Source organism: Taudactylus pleione, unplaced genomic scaffold, assembly GCF_031769625.1.
Source record: "Taudactylus pleione unplaced genomic scaffold, aTauple2 ptg000711l, whole genome shotgun sequence".
Lineage (NCBI taxonomy): Eukaryota > Metazoa > Chordata > Amphibia > Anura > Myobatrachidae > Taudactylus > Taudactylus pleione.
The window spans coordinates 5,854,039-5,878,228 of NW_028285113.1; the positions used below are offsets into that span (position 1 = coordinate 5,854,039).

The following is a 24,190-nucleotide window of genomic DNA, read 5'->3' on the forward strand; positions in this document are numbered from 1 at the left end:
CCCTTCTAGTCGCGCCATGCCGTGGCGTGACTCGGTAGTGCAGAGTGTCTTTTCATGCTTCTTCTTACCGTCAAATGTGTCTTATTCGCACAGTGATGTGAATAGCTAGCACAAGCGGCTTCTGCTGATTAAAATGATATGCAGCATGTTCTATATGCCTGTGTTCTCTGTGCGTCTGCAATTGAAAGCGACTGTAACACTGTAACGTAGCATTTCACATGCAGATACACCCACAGACGCACACAGAACATAGGCATGCTGCATATCATTTTAATCAGCAGGAGCTGTGTGTGCTATCTATAGACATCACTGTGCGAATAAGACAAATTTGAAGGTAAAAAGTCACACAAAAGACTATCAGCGCTACTGAGTCACACTGAGCTTCCGCGTTGTGTGGCGCGACTTGTAGCACACGGAGGATAGATGTATGCGGGCACATCTGTACTATGATCGGACTTACCAATCATCGTCAAACTATTTGAGCCCATTCGCTCTTCAATTTGGAACCAATTAAGTGTACATCAAACTAATTGGCAGAAAATGTAATCCTTGATGTATGTTATGTGACTTGTTCTATTCAGCTCTTTGTTTTATTTGCACGTTACAGCACAGTGAACTTCCTCTGCTATTTGTTTTCCCATTCACAGAATGGATTGTACGAGTGGTATTATAGGGTGTGAGACAGGCTGATCTGGCTCACATGGCATAAAATATCTAGGGCAGATGCACCTGCCATTTACTTTGCAGTCACTTTGTTATTGCTCAGTTTACACGCCCCACTTTAGACTGTAGTTCTCGTCTCTCTTGCAGCTACTCTGGGGATTCGCAGTGTTGACAACCACCAGCAGCACCATATAGACAGCGGATAGCATCTGAATCATTAGCCTTGCTGCTATATTATGGCAAGTCACGGCCGTCTATTCAATGACTTATTTGTCATTTCTATGTGGATTACTGCCGGAAATGAGATTGCCATTGGTACTCCAGTAACGTAGACACATTCGCCCCCTCCACTGCTCTCCCTGGGGGGGCTTTTAAAAAGTCGTCAATTATGACATTATTACACTTTTTGATTATATATGTATTTTTCTGCGTATATTCAGTACGCAAATGCGCCCACCTCTAACTGAGGCTCACAATGAAGCGCACTGCGGGCCTGATTCAGAGACGGACGCTAATGCGATCGCAACTGTGTTTTCATACGCAACGCAGCTGCGAAAATATGCAAATGTCAGCAAAGATCATCTGAGCATAAAGACGCCCACTGCTGCCTTCTTACCTGCATGCGACGACGCAGACCTACGTAAACATCCGTAACATAGAAGCACATCAGCGGCCATCTTACCCTGCCGCAGCCTTGGTGGCTCATCTGACACACAGAGCTGCGAATGCAATCGTAGTGGCTAATTTATGCACGCCCATGCAACGGCGTTTAAACGGACAGGCACGCCTGCGTTTTTGTGACCACTCCCCATTACCACCCCCAGTCTGTCAGTCTGTCACTCACGTAGCGATGGATTCCTCTGTGCGTGATCGCAATTCGATCGCGGAGCACGTGCAGTGTCAAACAATCGATCGATCTGCGTGAAAATTGCATTAGTGTCCATCCCTGAATCAGGTGATACACCTTAGATTTGCATGTGCCCTTAAATGGACCCCTCAGCACAACCTAGATGCACAGACGGCAGAACAGACTGTGTAATGGTTAGCATTACTGACTCACAGCACTGAGGTCGTGGGTTCAATTTCCACTTCGGGCCTACCTGTGTGGAGTTTGTATATTCTGTGCTTGCGTGGGTTTTCTCCGGGTGCTCCGTTTTCCTCCCACACTCCAAAAATATACTGGTAGGTTAATTGCGTAACACAAAAAATAACCCTAGTGTGTATGTGTGTGCGCATGTGATAGGGAACATAGGAGGTCATTCAGACCCGCTCGCGAGCGCAGGACGCTCGCAAGCGGGTCGATGTTCCCCCACTGCGCATGCGCGCGACGGAGGGAGCTCCGTCGAGACCCGGCGAGCGACGGGCTCTCCATCGCTACGGGTCTCGCACCAAAGGGGGCGTGCTGTCGATGTTGATTGACAACACGCCCCCTTTGGTGGGCATGTCGGGGGCGTACCTGCCAGACGGAGGCGTTCCCATGGGAACGCCTTGCCATCTGAAGCCGGCCCCACTGACATCAGTAGTGATGTCAGTGGGAGTGATTTTGGCTCTGATAGAGCCAAAATCACTCCAGGGCTTACGGCAGCGAGACCCTACCGCAGGGTCTCCGTCGCAAGCCCGATGGTCGCGATGGTCAAGACCATCGCGACCATCATCATGGACGCTCGCATATGCTGTGGGTGGTCACCCACAGCTATGCGAGCGGCCAGGAGGCTGCTCCATTTTCATGGAGGAGGGCACTGATTCAGAGCGAGCGCTCTGGTCAGAGCGTTCGGCTCTGAATCAGGCCCATAGATTGTAAGTTCCACTGGGGCAGGGACTGATGTGATTGGCCAAATATTCTCTGTAAAGCGCTGCGGAATTTGTGCGCTATATACATAACTGGTAATAAATAAAATGTGCACTTTGGGATACAGAGAAAATAGTGGAAAAATCTAAATATGCGCACAGCACAGATGTGTAATAGTGGATAGCACAGCCTATTTCATCATATAATACCTTTTATTTTTCTGTTAAAACAGTGCTTGATTTAGCCTATAATGACTTAAATGAAACATTACAGTGAGGCTAGTTATGTGCTTTTATTTTTTGGATGACTTTTCTTTCATGTGGCATGGAGTAGATCTGCTACATGTGGAGAAGGAGTTAAGTTCTCATGGACTGTGATCTCTCCGACCTCACATGCCAAGGCAGTGTATAACCTTTATAAGGCCTGATAGCCCAGAGAGAACTAGTCTGCCAGTCTGCACAGTTCTCCAAAACCTCTATCAGTGCTGCTTCTAGGCCTGAATACCCAGACACCTATTACCATATAAGGCACTTGCTGCTGTGTGTGGCTTTTTTTTTGCACCTACTTGCTGTGGCTCTGCTACTTCAGTGAGTTTCTGCGCTTTTAACAATAAAAGACACAAACGTGGAAATCTCCTGTCTCCTTGTCACTGCCTCACAAGCGCCCGCTAGAAGTTGATGTTAGAGTGGTATCAAGTCTAGTCCTGATGGCAAGGACTTGCAATGGATTATGCTGGTGCTATGTAAATAGCTGGTAATAAATAAGGACATTACTATGGATGGGGACCGTCATGCAACAGCTTAAAGACTTTTAGCATGCCCAGATGATGCAGGGACGGGTCACAGCCTGGTGGACTTTTGCAAACTCCAAGCAGAAACATTTTCAGTGTTCTTGCCCATCCAAGTGCCCGTGGCTGTCTGACAAACCAAAACGAAGGAGGGCTAACAGTGATGCTCTACAAAAGATTGCTACAGCTCAGTCATGATCGAACTTCTCTTATGTGGCCCAAGTGGCTTATGCCAAACCAGTGGTGGAGCACATTTTGAGCTCTAATACAGACGAATTTGCTGTCATGGACTGATTCTCACAACAGGGACCTATCTACAGTTATTTATGGAAGAAGTTTTTTCTACAAATGTCCTTTATCTGTGCAATTGGGATTTAGATGGCATCCCGATGGTGGTGATGTTGGCGGTCAGAATGCCGGTGTCAAAATCCCAGCTCCAGGATCCTGGCAATAAGTGTTAGGGTTAGGAACTAGGGTGAGGGTTAGGCTGAGGGGGGCGGGGGGGGGGGGGGTAGGAGTAGGGCTAGAGTGCTTACCTACAAATGTCAGCATTTGCTAGAAAGCAATGGCTGTGTATCTTTCAGCAAAGCAGGGTATGCCCATGAAATGTGCCAGCTCTGTACTGGTGCAGAACTCACCAGTACTGTGCCAGTCCTCCTATAAACGTTGCACTGTTACAGAAATTGAGGAGACGCTGTGGCCAGTGTTGATCTTCGCTATTCCTTCCAATGACATGATTAAATACTGAAAGACTCTATGCCAGCGAAACATTAAATAGGGTCACATCAGTGCTTAGTATATGTGCCACAGGGTACAGTGGTACACAGTATTGAGAAATGAAGATGCGTTTCAGTAGTAATGGTATTGGACCCACCAGGGCACTCTCTCTTCTGTGTTTTTTCATCTGCATCACTTTTTAACCGTGAGACCAATATCAGCGTTACCTGGTTGCCAGCTAAGGGAGTATAGAGAGAGAGCGAAATCACAGTGCCAGGTATTAAAATTTTGGGCACCGATGAACATTGTAAGCTGGGTACACACTAGACGATATATTGGACAATTTGTCGGTCTGAGGCGAATTGGAACGAGAAATTGTCCACATTGTCCAGTGTGTACGCATTATTGCGTGCTCCCATGCGTCGTTCATCGCATCAAGCAGATCTGAAGATATTGTTAACGATTTTGTTCAAATTCGTCTAGTGTGTACGCCCTATCGCACGACCAGGCGATATGTTAACTTTATATCTTAACCATCTGACGACCAAATGTTGCAAGATATATAGTTCAGTCGTTTGAAAGGATTGCTCAGTGTGGACGCACTAATAGGCCTGATTCAGATTTGGGAATAGAGTAAGATAGAGCAAGTAACTGTGTGCACCTGGACAAACCGTGTTGCAATGCAAGGGGTGCAAATACATAAAAAAAAAAAATTGCATGCAGAGTAAATACTGGCAGCTTTTGCATGTAGCCCATAAATGTTGGACAGCTTTATTTTTACACTATAATTTAGATGTCAGTTTGGGCACACACCCCCCCCCCCCTCCCCCCCCAAAATCTAGCCGAGGGCCATTTTGATATATATACAGGGGCTGGCTGGCAACTTTCAGCCTAGGGGGGAAACTAGAACAAGTGGCTCTGCTTTTCTACTGGCGAGTGCAATTTTAAAAACGGGCATGACAGTAATGTTGGGGGTGTGTACCACAGTAAACTACTACATGCCTGATTTTTGAACCTATATGTTACACATCATAATTACCTTTATTTACTTCAATGACACTGAATATATTACACTATAAGGCGCTTGTTCTTCACCTTCTGACAAAAAAAAAATATTTATATACATTGCTTGAAGTGTGCGGGTATGAAATGGTATGTCATGCCGTCACTTCACTTCGGCACCCGTCCGGCACTGGGACTGTCCCAGTGCCGGTCAACAAGCGGCTGCTCTCTGCTTGTTTAAATTTATCTCCGACAACGAATCAATCATGGCTTGCAGAGCAGCAGCCAATCAGGGAAGGCCGGGGCTGGGACTATCACTGTCTCAGCGCCGATCACCAAGCAGCTGCATGTTTAAATTTGGCTCCGGCCGCGAGCCAATCACGGTTAACGGACCGGCAGCCAATCAGGAGCGGCCACGTGGCCACCCAATTGGCTGACAGTCCGCTAGCTGTCATTTGCTCACAGCCGGCGCTGAATTCAAAATGCCAGTACCATCAAGGAGAAAGATTGGAGAAGGGCCCAGGGGGGAGCGCAGCGACCACGATTACCAGAGCAGGGTGAGGTGGGCAGTGTGCTGTGGTGTGAAGTATGCTATGAGCTGTGGTGTGTGGTGTGCAGTGACTGTGAGGGAATGTGTGCGGTGTTTAAGAGGACGTGGGGGTATGGAAATATCAGGGGGCTCAGGATTTGGGCCTGCCTATAAAGCCCCCCTGATATTTCCATACCCCCACTTCAAAATGTCTACTTCGACCACGCACAGATTATAAATATATATATATATATATATATATATAATATATATATATACACACAATCGCACACTCACACACAGTCACACTTAGCACACACACATACAGTCACACTTAGGGCCTGATTCAGACCCACTTGCAAGCAGCTGTCCGCTCGCAAGTGGGTCGATGTTGTGCACTGCGCATGCGCACGACGGCGGGAGCTCCGTCGTGCGCATGCGCCAGACGCGACGAGCGAAGGAAAGTCCTTTGCTCGTTGTGTCTGATCAAAGGGGGCGTGCTGTCGATGTTGATTGACAGCACGCCCCCTTTGGTGGGCGTGCCGGGGGCGTGCCGGGGGCGTGCCTCCCTGACGGGGGCGTTCCCAAGGGAACGCCTACCGTCAGAAGCCAGCCCACTGACATCACTAGTGATGTCAGTGGGAGTGATTTTGGCTCTGATAGAGCCAAAATCACTCTAGGGCTTGTGGCAGGGAGACCCTACCGCAGGGTCTCCGTCGCAAGTCCGATGGTCGCGATGGTCAAAACCTCAACCGCAGGCTCCGGCTCGCAGTTTCGATGGTCGCGATGGTCACGACCATCGCGGCCATCAAACTGCACGCTCGTATAGGCTGTGGGTGGTGACCCACAGCTATACGAGCGTCCAGGAGGACGCTCCAGAATTATGGAGGGCGGCCCTCATTCAGAGCGTGCGCTCTGCTCAGAGCGTACGGCTCTGAATGAGGTCCTTAGTCAGCACACACACACATACAGTTACACTTAGGACTTCATTCAGAGCTGCTCGCCAAATGCGAGCGCTCGCTCTGAATGAGTGCGGCCGCATTTTTTTTTTCGACGGCCTCCTGGCCGTTCACTAAGCTGTGGGTTACCACCCACAGCTTTAGCGAGTGACCAGGAGATGGTCGCGATGGTCGACCCCGTCGCGACCATCGGGGCTTGCGATGAGACCCTTGAGGTAGGGTCTCGTCTGCCGCAAGCCCCAGAGAGCTCTCGACTGTCATTACTCGTGATGTCAGTGGGGCCGCCCCCAAACGGCAAGCGTTCGCATGGGAATGCCTCCGTTTGGCCACACATGCAGTCACACTTAGTCAGCACACATGCAGTCACACTTAGTCAGCACACATGCAGTCACCCTTAGTCAGCGCACACACACACACACACTTAGTCAGCACACACAGTCACACTTAGTCAGCACACACACACACACAGTCACACTTCGTCAGCACACACACACACAGTCTCACTTCGTCAGCACACACACACACAGTCACACTTTGTCAGCACATACACACACAGTCACACTTTGTCAGCACATACACACACAGTCACACTTAGTCAGCACACACACACAGTCACACTTAGTCAGCACACACACACAGTCACACTTAGTCAGCACACACACACTTAGGCCCTCATTCAGAGCCGTACGCTCTGAGCAGAGCGCACGCTCTGAATGAGGGCCGGCCTCCATGAAAATGGAGCGTCCTTCTGGACGCTCGTATAGCTGTGGGTCACCACCCACAGGCTATACGAGCGTGCATTTTGATGGCCGCGATGGTCGAGACCATCGCGACCATCGAAATTGCGAGCCGGAGCCTGCGGTTGAGGTTTTCAACCGCAAGCTCCGGAGTGATTTTGGCTCTATCAGAGCCAAAATCACTCCCACTGACATCACTAGTGATGTCAGTGGGCCGGCTTTTAACGGGAGGCGTTCCCGTGGGAACGCCTCCGTCAGGGAGGCACGCCCCCGGCACGCCTACCAAAGGGGGCGTGCTGTCAATCAACATTGACAGCACGCCCCCTTTGATCGGACACAACGAGCGAAGGAAAGTCCTTCGCTCGTCGTGTCTGGCGCATGCGCACGACGGAGCTCCCTCCGTCGTGCGCATGCTCAGTGCAGACCATCGACCCACTTGCGAGCGGACAGCCGCTCGCGAGTGGGTCTGAATCAGGCCCTTAGTCAGCACACTCACACAGTCACACTTAGTCAGCACACACACAGTCACACTTCGTCAGCACACACACACACAGTCACACTTAGTCAGCACACACACACACTTAGTCAGCACACACACACAGTCACACTTAGCACACACACAGTCACACTTAGTCAGGACACACACACAGTCATACTTAGTCAGCAAGTTCAGAGGGCCAGACCAAATGGTTTCCGGGGGGCCTTATTCAGCCCCCGGGCCTGAGGTTCCCCATCCCTGCTGTAGTGCAACATAATTTTACCAAGATGCACAGTTACTTGCTCTTTTTTTACTCTATTCCCAAATCTGAGTCTGGCCCTATATTATTTGTTCTGGGGTTCAAGGGACCCATCTTAACCGTTAATATTTATCCACACGTCACAGTATAATGCACCTGTCATATGTTTAACCTTGGAGTGGTCCTTGACTGCTTCCTTTAGAGTCCTTGCAGGGACGCCAGTGTTAAAAGTAAAATAAATGGAACTTTATTTACCATCAACAACCATCAATCATGCAGTGTCAGTCTCTCATTGAATGACAGTACTTTGGCTTCAGCTTATAGATCAGAACAATAGAATAGGCTTCTATAACATTCTTCTTCTGTCAGTCCCACTACTTGTCCGCTTCAACTATCGTCTTAAAAAGGTTTTCCACATGTATTTAAAGTAAGTCCATAAGCCTGGTTCTTTCTTTTACTGGATTGTGAGAGTCCATCACTGGGAATGCACAAATAGTAAGATGGTAGGTAGACAGTAACACTTTACAGCGCACATAAAAGTGGAGTGTTTTACTGATTCATGGCGCACTGGCTAGTAACCTAATTAGTGAGTATAAATAAACCCAACATCTATAAAAAGATTTGTCTTACAAACTTTCTATACCGAGAACTGTGCAGATGACAAGGAGACATCCACTGCACCCTGAGGTATTGTTGTTCCATCACCAGCATAAATCGCTTTCTTGTCTATCCTGCATGTCCCTATTTTATGTGTGTGCTATTTTCACCTTCTGGCACCGCCACACACTGTGGTGCTGTACAAATAAACAACTATAATAAGTTTAAGTTACTTTTGCGGCTCTCACCATTGACTTCATTGATAGGAACCGCTCATTGAGTGAGAGGCGGAAGGCTTGCCTCTCTCAGCCAATGAACGCTCAGCTCCGGGATTTCTATAGTTAAATCTCGCCCCTGAGCTGTCATTCGGATAGTACTGTCCTAAGAGGACAATACTAATGTCCACTGGTCCGCAAATTTTCGGTTTGTTTTGCCAAGCCCTATGGATGACTACATGGACAGAAGAGGACGTGATCCACGCATAGGAGGTGAGTGTAGAATTTTCTTTTACAGGTACCTATAGATTATCTACTTGGACAAGGGGAGATGATGGGCTTCAGGGATACATAGGTGAGTATGCATATGTATGTTTTATTAAACTTTTACTTTCACGGTGTGTGTGTGTGTGTTCTGTCTCTTTTTTATATATCTTTTGCAGTGGAACTACAAGTACCAGTTGGCCCATAATGCCCTGCATGCTGGTACTTGTGGTTCTCCAAGCTACAACGCACCGTGTATGTGGCCCTTTAGAATATGACAGGTTCTTCAAATGTCCTTTCTAAATAGACGATGATTAAAAAAACAAAAAAAAAACAAAAATACTTATTCAAATTAAAGAAATCAGCATTGCCAACTCCAAAAACATACGAGCAGTACATTTCAAACCCCTCACACTCACTTATAAACCCCTCACACTCACTTATATGATGGGGAGACCCACCCCACTTAACCCCCTTGTCGGGGATCCAGGTCGGTCAATACGGAGAAGGAAATGCCTAGGGAAATCTCACCAATCCATTGGAAGAGTCCAGTGAGCCATGAATTAAAACTGATTATCAAGTAGGCAGCAGCCTTGTTACAGTGCACGATAGCTGAACTCAATGTAAGTGGACAAATGCACTTAGGGCCTGATTCAGACCCACTCGCTAGATGCGGCCGCTTGCTCCCAGTGTATGGAAATTTTGCAAAGTGTCGTCAAGGCAGCCGCTCGCTCGGCAAGGCATAAGCACGCCCACTATGTCTTGCCGAGCGATCATTCATTCTCCTGTAACTCATTCCACTGGGCTGTCTTTGCAGGACGAGCAAGCAAAATCTGATCGCTCATACTAGTTTACGCACGTGCACATTAGCGAACATCGTCTGCAACGAGCGGCCGCTTGCTAGCCAGCGGGTCTGAATCAGGCCCTTAGTCCATACTTATTCACGGACTTGGTAAGGAACTCCTTCACTTTGCCCACGTCCCCCACTTGCTTTGCTTCTCCGCATAGCTGCCATCTTGCTGCAGGCACTGATGGAATTCTGAGAGCAACGTGCACAAGTTAAATTGCTGTTGTTTTTAGGCTACCTAAACCCAATACTAGGTTATTCTCCCCAGACCCATTTTGCATTCACACCTTCTGTGATCAACTTCACTTCCAGTCAACTCCAAATCTCCCTTTTGTTTCTTTCAAAAGTCACTTTTGCAGCCAGTCTGTCATTCTGCAATCCCCTTAATTGCCCTTTGAAATCGTTAAGCTACCGTCCAGCTCTTGCACTCCAGGACAGCTTTACTTGGCTGTTCCATCCATCGTCTTTGAAATCTAAATCTGTGGTTTTTTGTAACTGTAAAAGCTAACGTGTCTCATTTGTCTCTCCGTAATCTCCTCAATTTCACAGTAGTTTCACATAACCTAATTTTTTTTATTTTTTTTTTGCCTCATAAAAGCATTTTTTTTCCTCTTGCAGTGGCAGGGACGTATTGGAAGGGAAATGTTGTTGTAAGGATTGCTACTGGACTTTTCTCATTACTGGTGTACAAGGAGAGATTGTTGTATGGCCTCCGCTGTCTCCACTGTTAGAATTCCACATGTGCAGCTCATTATATTCATATGGGTACCTTCACCTCCCGAGTGGTACTGACATAAACCCAACCGTGCTGTCAGGATGATTTACTCAGAGGCTCTTGGAACAGCAGATTGTTAGGGTAGTACCGAAAACAGGGGCTGGAATAAAAGCCTAACTCTGTGGCCAGTTTTTCCTGATTGCCACTCTTTTTTATATTTATATATATATAAAAAAATTGCACCTAAGCAACACTGAATTTACAGCGATAGTATTTTGTATACGATTTCTTTGTAGATTACGTTACTCGTCTTTCTTCTTGACGTCAACACAATTTGATTTTGGGGTCTCTTCATATAGCGTGAAAAGCCGTTGATCAGTAAGGGCTTTTCACTGCTTTCTCCTATTCAGAGAAGGGGTCAACGTGGAGATCTCTCCAGCGGTGCCCCTGATCATGGTAGATATAATTTCCCCATACAGTAGTATGGAGAGAGCGATTCACAGAAGCACGGTAAGCTCAACTTTCCGTTTCTCTTCTTCAAAAAACTTTGCCCTCTCAGGACAGTGTAATGTACCTCCTGAGGGGAGAAGAGCAGAGAAACTCCTGTCTCCCCGCCTCCTCCTTGTTCTCCCCGCCTCCTTCTCAGTCACCGGCCAATCAGGGGGAGGCCAGGGGAAGAAAAAAAAAATCTGCTCCCCCACCACCGCCGCTCTGAACTGTGGGCCTGATTCAGAGCCGGACGGTATTTGCGGACGGTCGTGCCAAAAAAGGGGCCGGCTATTTAAATTGAGCGCTCGCTCTTTGCGGTTTGTTGACGCCTCTATGTCTGAGCGAGCGAGCGAACGAAAAATGCGCTCGCTATTTTGTAAAGACGCCCCTTTGCCGTTCGCAACACACGTCATCTCCAGGATTTATTACATTAATCGGGTACATCGAAAGGCATCTGAACTGCTCGCAGTGCTTGTGGTAGGTTTTTCCTACCGCAATCACTGCGAGCAGTTCAGGCTAAAAGACAACCAAGTGACGTGGTCGATGACGCTCCTTTACTAATTATGCAGGCAAGGGTCGTCAGGCGCATGCGCTGTGCTTTATTTATTGTCATGCCAAAGCAGACTCTTAACGGGAATTGGAAGCCAAGAAAGAGCTCGGAAGGCCGTTGTTTCATTGACTTGCTTCACTAAAACCATCACTGCTCGGCTCCCTTTTGTCATACATTAATGTTTTACACACCTAATCCTTCCGCGGCACGTTCTATAGAATAGTGAAAACTGCATCAAAATCTGTCCAGTAGTTCTCGAGATTAGCCCGAACAAAACGACAGACGCCTACCAGGGACTTTATTTTAGTGTGACATGGATCGCAGTTGTGTATGATTTGGGCAGGCGTGTCCTATATGGGACACCGTGTCGCACTGAGATAGCTTTTACTATGGTTTCCAGCAGTTAGTGTGACTAGAAGCTGACTCCTCATAAGGGAATAAAGGTTCTGACCGCAGAAGACACTGTTGCAGAACGAGCTGAGAGACGTTAGTCATGGGGCTTATTTTATTAAGCAGTAGCTTTTTCAAGACGCCAATTCTCTGCAGTTTTGACCCCGAAATTAAAACAATAACATTAAATGCAAAACACACCTTTGCGCTTCATAATATTGCCGCTTTCAGTTTCTGTGTCAAAACTGCAAAGAATTGGCGGCTTGTAAGACCCGCCGCTTAGTAGATCTAGCCTATGGCAGATGATATGCTGCCCAAAGAAAGCTACACCTATAAAGGTTATGTAATATGGTTATTGTTTGTAGTTAAAATATTGGAGTATAAATCTACTTGCGTATTCAATTATAGATTGGTTTAAAAAAAAAAGTTTTCTGTGCAATTAATATTTATGGAGAGGTGTACACAATTATACTTCATATGTGCATTTCATTATTTAATAAAGATATGTCCTGACACAACTGTGTTCACAACATGTAAGTGAAGGTCTAAGTTAAGTACAACAATATATTAGTATATAGTTAATATACAGTGCATCCGGACAGTGGGCCTGATTCAGACCCGGTCGCAAGCACCAAGCGCTCGCAACCGGGTCAATGGTGGCCCATAGCGCATGCGCACTCTGTCGGGTCTTGCACCAAAGGGGGCGTGTTATCTATGTTGAGTGACAGCACGCCCCCTTGGTGTGCGGGCCAGGGGGGTGGCTGCCCAGACGGAGGCGTTCCCATGAGAACGCCTACTGTTTGGGGGCGGCCAAGTGATGTCAGTGGGAGAGCTTTTGGCTCTGTTTGATCCGAAAGCTCTCTGGGTCTTGCAGCCACGAGACCCTACCACAAGGGTCTCGTCGCAAGCCCGATGGTCGCGATGATCTTGACCAGCGCGACCATTATCCTGGCCGCTCGCATTAGCTGTGGGTGGCAACCCACAGCAATGCGAGCGGCCAGGAGGCCGCTCCATAAAGAAAAAAAAGACGCCCTGATTCAGAGCGAGCGCTCTGTCGGAGTGTCTGGCTCTGAATCAGGGATAGTATTCACAACGCTTCACTTTTTCCACATTTTGTTTATGTTACAGCCTTATTCCAAAATGAAATAAATTAATTTTTGTCCTCAAAATTCTACACACAATAGAGATTTGAGATTTTTGCAAATTTAATTTAACAAAAAATGCTAAGAAATCACATGTACATGAGTATTCACAGCCTTTGCCATGAAGCTCAAAATTGAGCTCAGGTGCATCCTGTTTCCACTGATCATCCTTGAGATGTTCCTACAGCTTAATTGGAGTTCATCTGTGGTAAATTCAGTTGATTGGACATGACTTTGAAAGGCATACACCTGTCTATATAAAGGTCCCACACTTGACAGTGCATGTCAGAACACAAACCAAGCATGAAGTTCAAGGAATCATCTGTAGACCTCCGAGACAGGATTGTCTCAAGGCACAAATCTGGGCAAGGGTTCAGAAAAATATCTGCTTTAAAGGTCCCAATGAGCACAGTGGCCTCCATCATCCGTAAATGGAAGAAGTTCGGAACCACCAGGACTCTTCCTAGAGTTGGCCGGCCGTCTAAACTGAGCTTTCGAGGGAGAAGGGCCCTAGTCAGGGAGGTGATCAAGAACCCGATGGTCACTCTGGCAGAGCTACAGCATTCCTCTGTGGAGAGAGGAGAACCTTCCAGAAGGACAACCAGCTGCTCTGCAGCAATCCACCAATCGGGCCTGTATGGTAAATTGGCCAGACGGAAGCCACTCCTTAGTAAAAAGCACATGGCAGCCTGCCTGGAGTTTGCCAAAATGCACCTGAAGGACTCTCAGACCATGAGAGACAAAGATTGAACTCTTTGGTGTGAATGTCAGGCATTATGTTTGGAGGAAACCAGGCACCACTCATCACCAGGCCAATACCATCCCTACAGTGAAGCATGGTGGTGGCAGCATCATGTTGTGGGGATGTTTTTCAGCGGCAGGAACTGGGAGACTAGTCAGGATAGAGGGAAAGATGAATGCAGCAATGTACAGAGACATCCTGGATGAAAACCTGCTCCAGATCGCTCTTGACCTCAGACTGGGGCGACTGTTCATCTTTTCAGCAGGACAATGACCCTAAGCACACAGCCAAGATATCAAAGGAGTGGCTTCAGGACAACTCTGTAAATGTTCTTGAGTGGCCCAGCCCAGAGCCCAGACTTGAATCCATTTGAACATCTCTGGAGAGATCTGAAAATGGCTGTGCACCGACGCTTCCCATCCAACCTGATGGAGCTTGAGAGGTGCTGTAAAGAGGAATGGGCGAAACTGCCCCAAGATAGGTGTGCCAAGCTTGTGGCATCATATTTAAAAAGACTTGAGGCTGTAATTGCTGCCAAAGGTGCATCAACAAAGTATCGAGCAAAGGTTGTGAATACATATGTACATGCGATATATTTTTTTTACATTTTTTTTATTTCAATTTGCAAAAATCTCAAAAAAAACTTTACACATTGTCATTATGGGGTATTGTGTGTAGAATTTTGAGGAGAAAAATGAATTTATTCCATTGTGGAATAAGGCTGTAACATAAAAAAATGTGGAAAAAGTGAAGCGTTGTGAATACTTTCCAGATGCACTGTATATATTATATTAGTATACAGATGTGTCCTCCTACATCTAGCCTCCTGGCGCGTTATACAGCTCTTCTAGTCGCTTCTGCTGATTAAAATGATATGCAGCATTCCTATGTTCTGTGAGCAATTGCGGGTGTGTCTGCTTGTGAAATGCTACGTTACAGTGTCGGCAGCTGTAACACTGTAACGTAGCGTTTTGCATGCAGATACACATGCAATCACAAAGTAAATATAGGCATGCTGCATATCATTTTAATCAGCAGACGCTGTCTGTTCTAGCTATTCACATCACTCTGTGATTAAGATGCATTTGAAGGTAAAAAGTTGAACGAAAAAATGCTTGGCGCTACCGAGTTACACGGAACTCCTGCTTTATGTGTAGCGCGGAGTATAAGTGAGGTTTTTAGTAAATGAGGATGTGGTGTGTATGTGAAACTTGGGGCTCCTGAGTGTAAGCGGGCCGTGTATGGTAAATGGTTTTCCATAGTGGAAACCAAGTTACTGTAAATTGAATAAAATATGGATTATTACCATACCCTAGGGCGCTACTCGGGTCCAACCAATATCAAGTGGAGAAAATAGAAGGATATCAGCGGTTAAACATGAAACCTATGCATTTATTAAATAGATAAAATGAAATAAAACGTGTAAAAAATGGGTCACAATCGCATTAGGACATACAATAGCCCAAAGATAGAGTGCATGAGTCTAAAATATTCAGTTCAGTAATCAAATTTTCGATGAGCACGGGGACAGTTGAGAGTTTTCTGTGGCGTGCCGGACCTTGGGACTACTATATGTGTGTATATATATATATATATATATATAAGTAGAAAATAGAAAAAATCCCACCCCAAATGGCGACTAAAGTACTTCCTGCTTTAAGCAAAATGTCCGGCACCAAGATGGCCACCAGAGTACTTTCGGTCACGGCAAAAATGTAATTGTTCTGGCAGTAAAGAACCACTATTTACATCATTGGAGGAGTCAAGGTGTTATAACACATCTGAAGATCCCGCGATATGACCATCTAGAACACAAACGGCAGAATCAACTTAAAAAAGATCCAGAAACCTTGTGGCTCACTTTCGCCCACCTTTTGGTCCCAAAACCAGAAGTGGGGCAGGAGGAAACTTTTAACAAGCCCACCTCATTCCACAGACTGCTATAAAAAGACACAAGACACACAGGTAAGCAGCAGCCATGAGGAAGAGACCTTGCATCTTGAAACACGTCGCCCACCTGCACCTGTGTCATCTCTTGGACCCTAAGCTTTTCTACAGGATTCCCTCCCCGTTTGGGTTAAGTAACCAGAGCCACTGCAGGGTAAACAGGGTATCCTGCAGCCAAACACCCGCTGGCTCCACACCTCTCTTCGGGTAGGATTTCATATATGTATGAACATACTATATATTACTATTGGATTAACCATCAACAGCGTTTATACTCGTCTATGCACTGCTTGTACCTTATCTATACATGCTTAGTGTACTTTAGATTGGGAAACCTTAACTACATGCGGTAGAAACCGCCTTTTCTTCCAAGATCCAAGAGGGTTTGCGCCCTGAAACGTTGATCCTCCACTAAGTTGTGATTTAGCCTCGTTGTTTACCCGAGTGACATCCACTGTTATCTGTATGTGTATGTATGTATATATATATATATATATATATAAATAAAGCGGCACTCCACGGGTTAATAAAAAGATTCCAAACAAGTTCCATCAAATCACCACCTGGCACTTGAATCACCACTGGCTCTGTCTGCTGCGGCACCTGCCCCCACCTCCGGAAACTTCCGGCAGAGTGTGTGCTAAGCTCCGCTCGTGGAGTGGAGTGCCGCTTTATTGTTCTTGCTATTTTAACTCATGACTGGCACCTCAGTATTTTCATTATGTGAATGGGAGTGCCGACTCTATGGACAGAAAAAAAAAAATATATATATGTTTGTGATAGAAGCACTGGAACAGTTTTGAATGGCGCCTATGTCTTTCCTATGTGTATTAAAACCCCCAGGAGAAGTCTGTTTGGAAAAACAGACTATAGATGTCTGCTTTAGTGAAAAGCTGGAATGGGTCCTGGGGGTGTGGATGTGAGGAGAGGGAGGGCTCCATCCACAGGCCACTCCAGGTGTTTGGTCTTTCAGCCTGGTAGCAGGCTCGTTAGGGCTTGCACCTGAAAGTGGCTCAGATACGCTGGGTTTTGTTTTAGCTGAGTGTCTCATACCAGGGACAGCGGGCCGCAGGTTAGCACTGTTGGCTACAAACCAGAAGGTACTGTGCTTTATTTAGTGTTCTGGTAGTGAGGGAACTTACTGTCTAGTTAGTGCCCAGCCGGGGCTAGGGTTTGTTTTATGTTTTGTTTCTTTGATTATTGATGTTGCACAATAAAAACTGGACCGACCAGCTTGCAAGAAAATTCACGACTGGAGTGCTATTTCCTGGCTGCTGTGTGTAAGGAGGTGTCCATCTACCCCAGGAGAGGGACCCCCTACCCCGACCTTATCACAATATATAAATATATATATGAACATACTATAAATGAATATTGGACATACCATCAACGGCGTTTATACTCGTCTATGCTTGTACCTTATCTATATCTGCTTGTACCTTATCTATACATGCTTAGTGTACTTTAGATTGGGGAACCTTAACTACATGCGGTAGAAACCGCCTTTTCTTCCCTTTATTTCTGAAATCCATTCGATTACTGAACTGAATATAGCGTGCACGCTATCTTTGGGCTATTATATGTCCTAATGTGATTGTGACCCATTTTTTACCCATGTTTTATTTCATCATTTTATCTATTTAATAAATACATAAGTTTCATGTTTAACTACTGATATCCTTCGGTTTTCTCCACTTTATATTGGTTGGAACTGCGTAGGGCATGGTAATAATCCATTTTTCATTCAGGTTTTTAGTAAATGTTTGGCCAAAAACATTTGCCCATCCACCACGTCAAGGTAAACGCCATCAGATGGGTCCCTAGCGTCCTTAATACTAACACATTTTTAAAAGTCTCGTCTGTATGTGAGAAGAGGTAACACAGGAGATGTTGCCAATATATCATGCGTTCTTTAAGTTCTGTAAATATTTATTTTATTTTTAATTTAAAAAAAAAAAATGATAATTAGAATACTACTTTTATAAGTTTTGGGTAGGCTAAACTATTACATTAAACATACATATTTAGGATTTGTCCCGGTGCCTTCTAGCCAAGTGGACGCAGTAAAGCCTTGATCAGTCAATGCACATGCCCAAAAAAGATTCGGCATCGGGATGGGCATCGTTCTCCAATATTTAAAAAAAAAAAGATTGATGTTCATGCCAATGGATCGTGATTTTTGGATTCTGCAAAGATCGATTTGGGTCTGCTGATTGATCATCCCTAATTTGGCTAAGGCGCACATTACAATACTGCATTGCATAAGCAATACCTGTACGTGGATTGCTGGGAGAGCTGTTTATCGGAAGAACGGTCCCAGCAGAATACAGTTGGGACATTCTGATGTTCGGCATAGAAAGGAGGAATGTCTTGTGACGTTACCAGAAATCTTGACAAATACTCCCCCATAACTTTTATCCTAGCATGGTAATAGTAGAGTTTATTATAGAGCAGGCGTTGGTAAGATATTAGACGTTTGCCTAAACTGGAATCTCCACTTCTGGTGTACTACGCATTTGGGAGACACACCTGTATATTGCAAAAGGTATTATGGCAGATCTCATTAGGTCTCTGCAACAGGGACAGGGATAGAAGGAAATCTTTATATTGAACACCCTTTTAAATGAAACACACCCACCTTTAGTATTATTTCTGTTTAGCTTATTATAGATGTGTTATTTCCCATTTCGTTCATAAGAGGACAAGAGTTGTTCTTCTACAGTGCATTAGAAATATATTACGCAACAAGCTGTTAGCATTCATATTATAACATGATTATAATATATTTGTGGGATTATTTACTCATTGGTTCGCAATTTCCAGATCTGTATATCAGGGGCGTATTAAGAGAGAAGGGGGCCCGTGTGCAGTCTCCATCCGGTGCGCCCTCATCTCTCTCTGGAAGCGCCGCAGCAGTAGACTCAGGGCAATAGTCTGTGCCCAGAGTCTACTGCGCATGTGCAGGTCACCGGAAAAAATGGTGCGGTAGCGATTTCCCTACTGCGCTTGCGCAAAAGCATTTTCCTATGCGATTTTTACAGCGCTGATACAGCCGACGTGGGACTCCGGAGCGGTGAGTATTAAAAATATGGATACAAGGTGTGCAGTGTGGGCCCCTTCCTAGATCCAGGGGCCCATGTGCTCCGCACACCCTGCACCCATTATAGATATGCCCCTGCTGTGTATTGTACCACACTGATTAGTATGCTACAACATAGTAACACTACTATAGCAGGGTGTAATAACTTACCAGTAGGGTTTTCTCTGACGCGGCTTTGCTTTCTCTTGTAGCAATGCTGAAATTGCTGCATTGTTTGAAAAATATTGAACTGGTGCAAATCCCCTGCTGCGCATGTTCTCCTCAATTTTGCATCTTAGTTTGCTTATAGCGCCTGATTCTGAGTCGGACACAGTGTCGGGAGCAGTGAACGATTTTTTTTTACTACTGCTTTGGCATCTAAGTCGCGCTGCGCATGAGTCTGTGCACACAGAGGGGCAGTTGTGATTGAGGCACCATGGTCTCAGAAATGTCTTAATGTATTTATTCTAGTTCTTGGTTGGTGACTGGGAGGTGAGAGGGAGGTGGTACGGGAGTGTCGCAGGCATGTGATTGCAAACTCAGGTCATCACATTGGAGGCCATACTCTGACGGGCAATCTGCACCTAGCATGGGACTGATGCAAGTTGTGATTGCATCCGATGGTTACTCAGGGGTGGGTGTATGAAGTAGTGAAAAGAGTGGAGGTGTGCCAGTGGAGCAGTTGCCCATGGCAACCAAGGGCCTGAGTAAGAGATGGACGCAGTGCCGATATATACAGTTGAGCGATGTTTTGAAAATACGCAAAAAGTCCAGAAATCTCTTACTACTCCCGCTGGAACCAATGAGTACATTACTGTTCGCAGTTTCCTTACAGCATCGCTAACACTTGAGAAGGGGTTTGCGATTCTTGGGCGTATCAGGGTGGAGACTGGGAGATGACCTAAAGTGATCGTAAAAAGGGTCCGTATCATGAGCTTGTTATGGGAGTGTCACGGGTGTTTCAGGGATCGCTGCTGCCTTGTCAATTACGTCCACAGCTTCAGAGGCCATGTTTAGTTGGATTAGAGGAGAGTAGCTAGAGTAGAACGTACGCTAGCGCAAATGTCGAGGGTGCGACTGATGTTGCGTCAGTGTTGTTGTGTTTACAATCTCCATTGCATATGCACAGACCACACAGCCTGAAAGTGGGTGTCTCACCACACTCCATCACTCCGTGGAGCACATAGAGAAGGCTGAGATTAGCAGCCCAAGGTTCTGTTCTTGAACCTCCCCAATTCTCCATCTATACGTCCTCTCTAGGTAAACTCATCAGCTCTTTTGACCTCCAATATCATCTCTATGCTGATGATACTCAGATCTACCTTTCCTTCCCTGACCTCTCTCCTTACTCGTATCTCCAACTATCTCTCTGCTGCCTCTTCATGAATGTCACAGCGTTTTTTAAACTTAATATGTCTAAGACTGAGCTGATCATCTTCCCACCGTTCCACATAAGCTCACTTCCCATTATTTCTTTATCAGTTGATGGCACAACTATCTCCTCTAGCCCAAAAGTGCGCTGTCTTGGAGCTATTCTGGACTCCTCCCTCTTCTTCAAACCCCATATCCTGCACCTCTCGCAGTCCTGTTGTTTCCATCTCAAAAATATTTCCTATTTCCAAGATCCTGGGTAAGACCCTTTCTCACCCAGTATGCTACTACAGCCCTCATACAATCACTGGTCATCTCCATATTGGACTACTGTAACCTCCTCCTATCTGGCCTCCCCGACTCCCATCACTCTCTTTTCCAGTATGTCCTCAATGCTACTGCTCAGCTCATCTTCCTCTCCAAACATTCTACTTCTGCCTACCCTCTCCTACAAGCCCTCCACTGGCTCCCCTTCCCCTATAGAACCCAATTCAAGGTTCTTACACTCGCTTACAAAGCCCTCATCCATTCCTCTCCCATTTACATCTCTAACCTCATCTCCCTCCACTCTCCTGTCTGCCCTCTTCGTTCAACAAATGCACGCCGCCTCTCTTGCTAACTGATTACTTCTTCCCACTCCCGCCTCCAAGATTTTGCCCATGCTGCTCTCTGCCTCCTTGAACTCTCTTCCTCTCCCCATCAGACTCTCCACCTCTACAATCTTTCAAACTGGCTCTCAAGACCCACTACTTCATCAAAGCCTTCCAGCTCGCATCCTAACTTGCTGCTACATGCTCCTTCCTCCCTGTCTATCCCATCTGTGTCACCCCTGTTTGTCTGCCAAAATTAGAATGTGAGCTTTTATGAGCTGGCCCCTCTACTCTCTAGTGCTTCTGTTTACTTTACTTTCATCTCCTTCTTACTCCCCAGTAGGGCACCTAACACTTGGTTGTTTATGCTCTGCTGCTTATTTGGGTGTTATGGTATATTATCCATGTCCTTGTCCTGCATTGTATCGTACTGTAAGTCACTGGTCACTTATTTGTTTATGTACATTGTAAGGCACTGCGGAACACTTGTTGCACCATATAAATAAACTATAATAATAATCTCTGATTCAGACCTTAACCATGGTTCATATAGACCTAAAGGGGCCTATCCATTAGAAGACTTTTTTCGTCAAAGACCAAATACTTTTCCTGCCAACAAAAAGTCTTTCATGCAAAAATCTTTGACAAACAAGAAAGACTTTGTGAACGATATCTTTAAAGACCAAGGACCAAGGATTGTCGCTGAAGAGACAAGAGTGGACATTTTTAATGAATGGAGTCAATTTTCATTAAATAAAAGTAATTTGCTATCCGCCGTTGGTCGTTCACTGCATATCCACTGAACGACTTTTCTAAACTTCTTCTTAGCACAGATATTTATGTAAGTCAGTAACTTGCATCTGCAGTGAAACTCCAGACTATGAGCCCTGGGGCATCATGGTATTATAGGCACAGGCAGGGGTGAGTTTCTTCCACAATGGAAATAATTGGGGGATGCGGTAAATTCTAGAATTTAGACTATTGAGTCTACTTGTTTGACTAAAAATCTTGATACTTAGAAATAAATTATATGACGTGCAGAAATGAAAGAGGCCCATTGATGTTACTCTTTAGTCTCCATATTTTAAGAATCCTATTTTTTGCCTCAAGTGGTCTTTTGCAAGCCTCATTAGCTCTGGTATCTTGGTTAGAGGGAACATTACCATAGTTTCCAGCTGTCCTGTACCTTCATGACTGATTACTAGTAAAGTTGTTTGAATATTGGTTCAGCCCATAGCAGTTCTATATGTAGGTTATAGGGGCACTTAAAATCAAAATCAGATGTTAATATGGAGGAACTGTTAATTGACTAAGTGGATAGAACGAAAGCTGGTGATATGAAACCCAAGTCCTTTGTAATCTATTTTGTGAACCTATTTTGACCACATTTAAGTAAATTGGGAACAGATGTATTTCCATTCTAGAATAATGACTTCCATATCAAGTGCCTGTTGTACAAATATCTGAACAAAGATAAATCATGGTCTATGTTATGGGAATGGGCAGTTATCACCTCGTAAAGCTGTTAACATGCTCTTGTCACATTGAGTATTGATCTGGATAATTATTTAAAGGGAAATTACTATATGACAAAACCATCATCTCTGCATCCTGTGTTTTTCTTTTTGTTTCAGGCTAACTGGGAACATGTATTATATGATTCAGTCACAAAGTGGCACCTTCTGTCATATTTACTGCTATGAGCAAATTTGGAAGCCATTTTGTTCTGAGGCGTTGACCCTGAGCAGTGCGTTAAAGTGGGGAGTAGACCCCTTAATGTGTAGCTTATACTGCTGATCTTCTGTGTCAGTTTTCTAATCACTACACATCACAGCCTTGTTTATTTTAGAAGATAAGAGTAATCTGGCGCTATAAACCACCTTCAGAAATGAAAGTGGCATGGAGAGTGATGAGTAGAAATAATAAAACATTGTATAGGGAATTTCCACCCAGTTTCATAAAAGTGCACCTGTTACTTATTCATAGTAGAGGTAGTAGGAATATTCTGAATACTGGAGCCTACAGTATCGATACTCCGAACCAGCGACATCAAAGAGGCACTTTGTTCCTAGTAAAATGAAAGGCTGCAGTCCCACAAATGTTGCTTCAGCTTACAAAATGGCCGCATCCACAGTGTGAAGACAATAGCAAATGGGGATTAACTAGCACAGAAGTAAAGGAATGGACTGAATGATTGGAAGAGCTAATATTTTGACCATGCATGTGGTAGAAAGTATGGCGTTGATTCAATTGTTCGCGCACCAGGCCAAACAATCAGATATCAATAGACAATTGTCCAGATGTTTCTGCATATCATCTTAATCAGCAGAAGCTACTTATGCTGCCTATTTTGTAAGCGGAGGAAGAGGCATTTCAAGGTAACAAGTCGCACAGAAAGACGTTTGGCGCTATCGAGTCGCATGGCGCTCATGAGTTATATTTAACGTGACTTGTAGTGCACGGAGGAAAGATGTGAGATTCTAGCTATTATCTTCTAGAAGGTGCTAGATACATGTTAAGAAGTATCTGGTTGCTATGGGCAACATCTCCACTTCTAAAAACCCGTACTTTAGTAGATATACCCCAGTGTCTCTTGGGATTGCATTTATACTATGAAGGTGTTTCCTGAAAGCAGAGGAAAGACTGGTCCAAAGTCATCATTATCACTGATGCTATAATCTGGACCGGTTACCGCTATAACAGGGGGACAATGAGGTCTGGGTCTCTCTACAAAAGCAGCAGCCAACACCAGGCTAGGCTGGTCTTGCTATAATAGGGAGACCTGCAGTGTACCCCTCTAAATTAGGGCCATAAAGTCCAGATGTTATACATGGTTATCTGTAGGGTTTGGGTCCCATCATCATTAGACACTTTAAACCACTCTGCTTTCTGTCACAGTCAAATTCTGCTCATCAGCACCCTAAATTTGCAACACCACACCCCAAACTTCCCTGGCATATTATAGTAGAGCAGGACTGTCACAAATAAACAGGGTTATTAGTAGACATACTTGAAAAGAAAACTGAAATGATGCTCCACTAATCCCTTACATTAACATAAACATGTGTATTTGTGTATTACCCACTATAAAACTAATATTCATTAGTAAATCTACAAAGATAGAAACCCCTAATCTCTACATCAGCAGCAAGATAATTAGCAGCCTGAGACAGCTGTCTCGCTCATCGTAGTTATCTGGGTTTGATCTCGGCCTGAGTAGCAAATCCGCTGCCTGGGGAAGTCTTTGCAGGTACTTTGATCTAGAGATAGTAGATAATCAATTATTATCCTTTGTTTTTGCACTTTTTTTGTTGATTTCTGTCTCCCTTTTA

The 24,190-nt window shown here is 45.2% G+C and overlaps 1 protein-coding gene across 1 annotated transcript in view; it reads left to right on the plus strand.

Moving 5' to 3' along the window:
- The window catches only part of CFAP300 (cilia and flagella associated protein 300), a 65,241-nt gene that overhangs the window by 38,785 nt on the left and 2,266 nt on the right, over positions 1-24,190 (plus strand). The window lies entirely within an intron of this gene.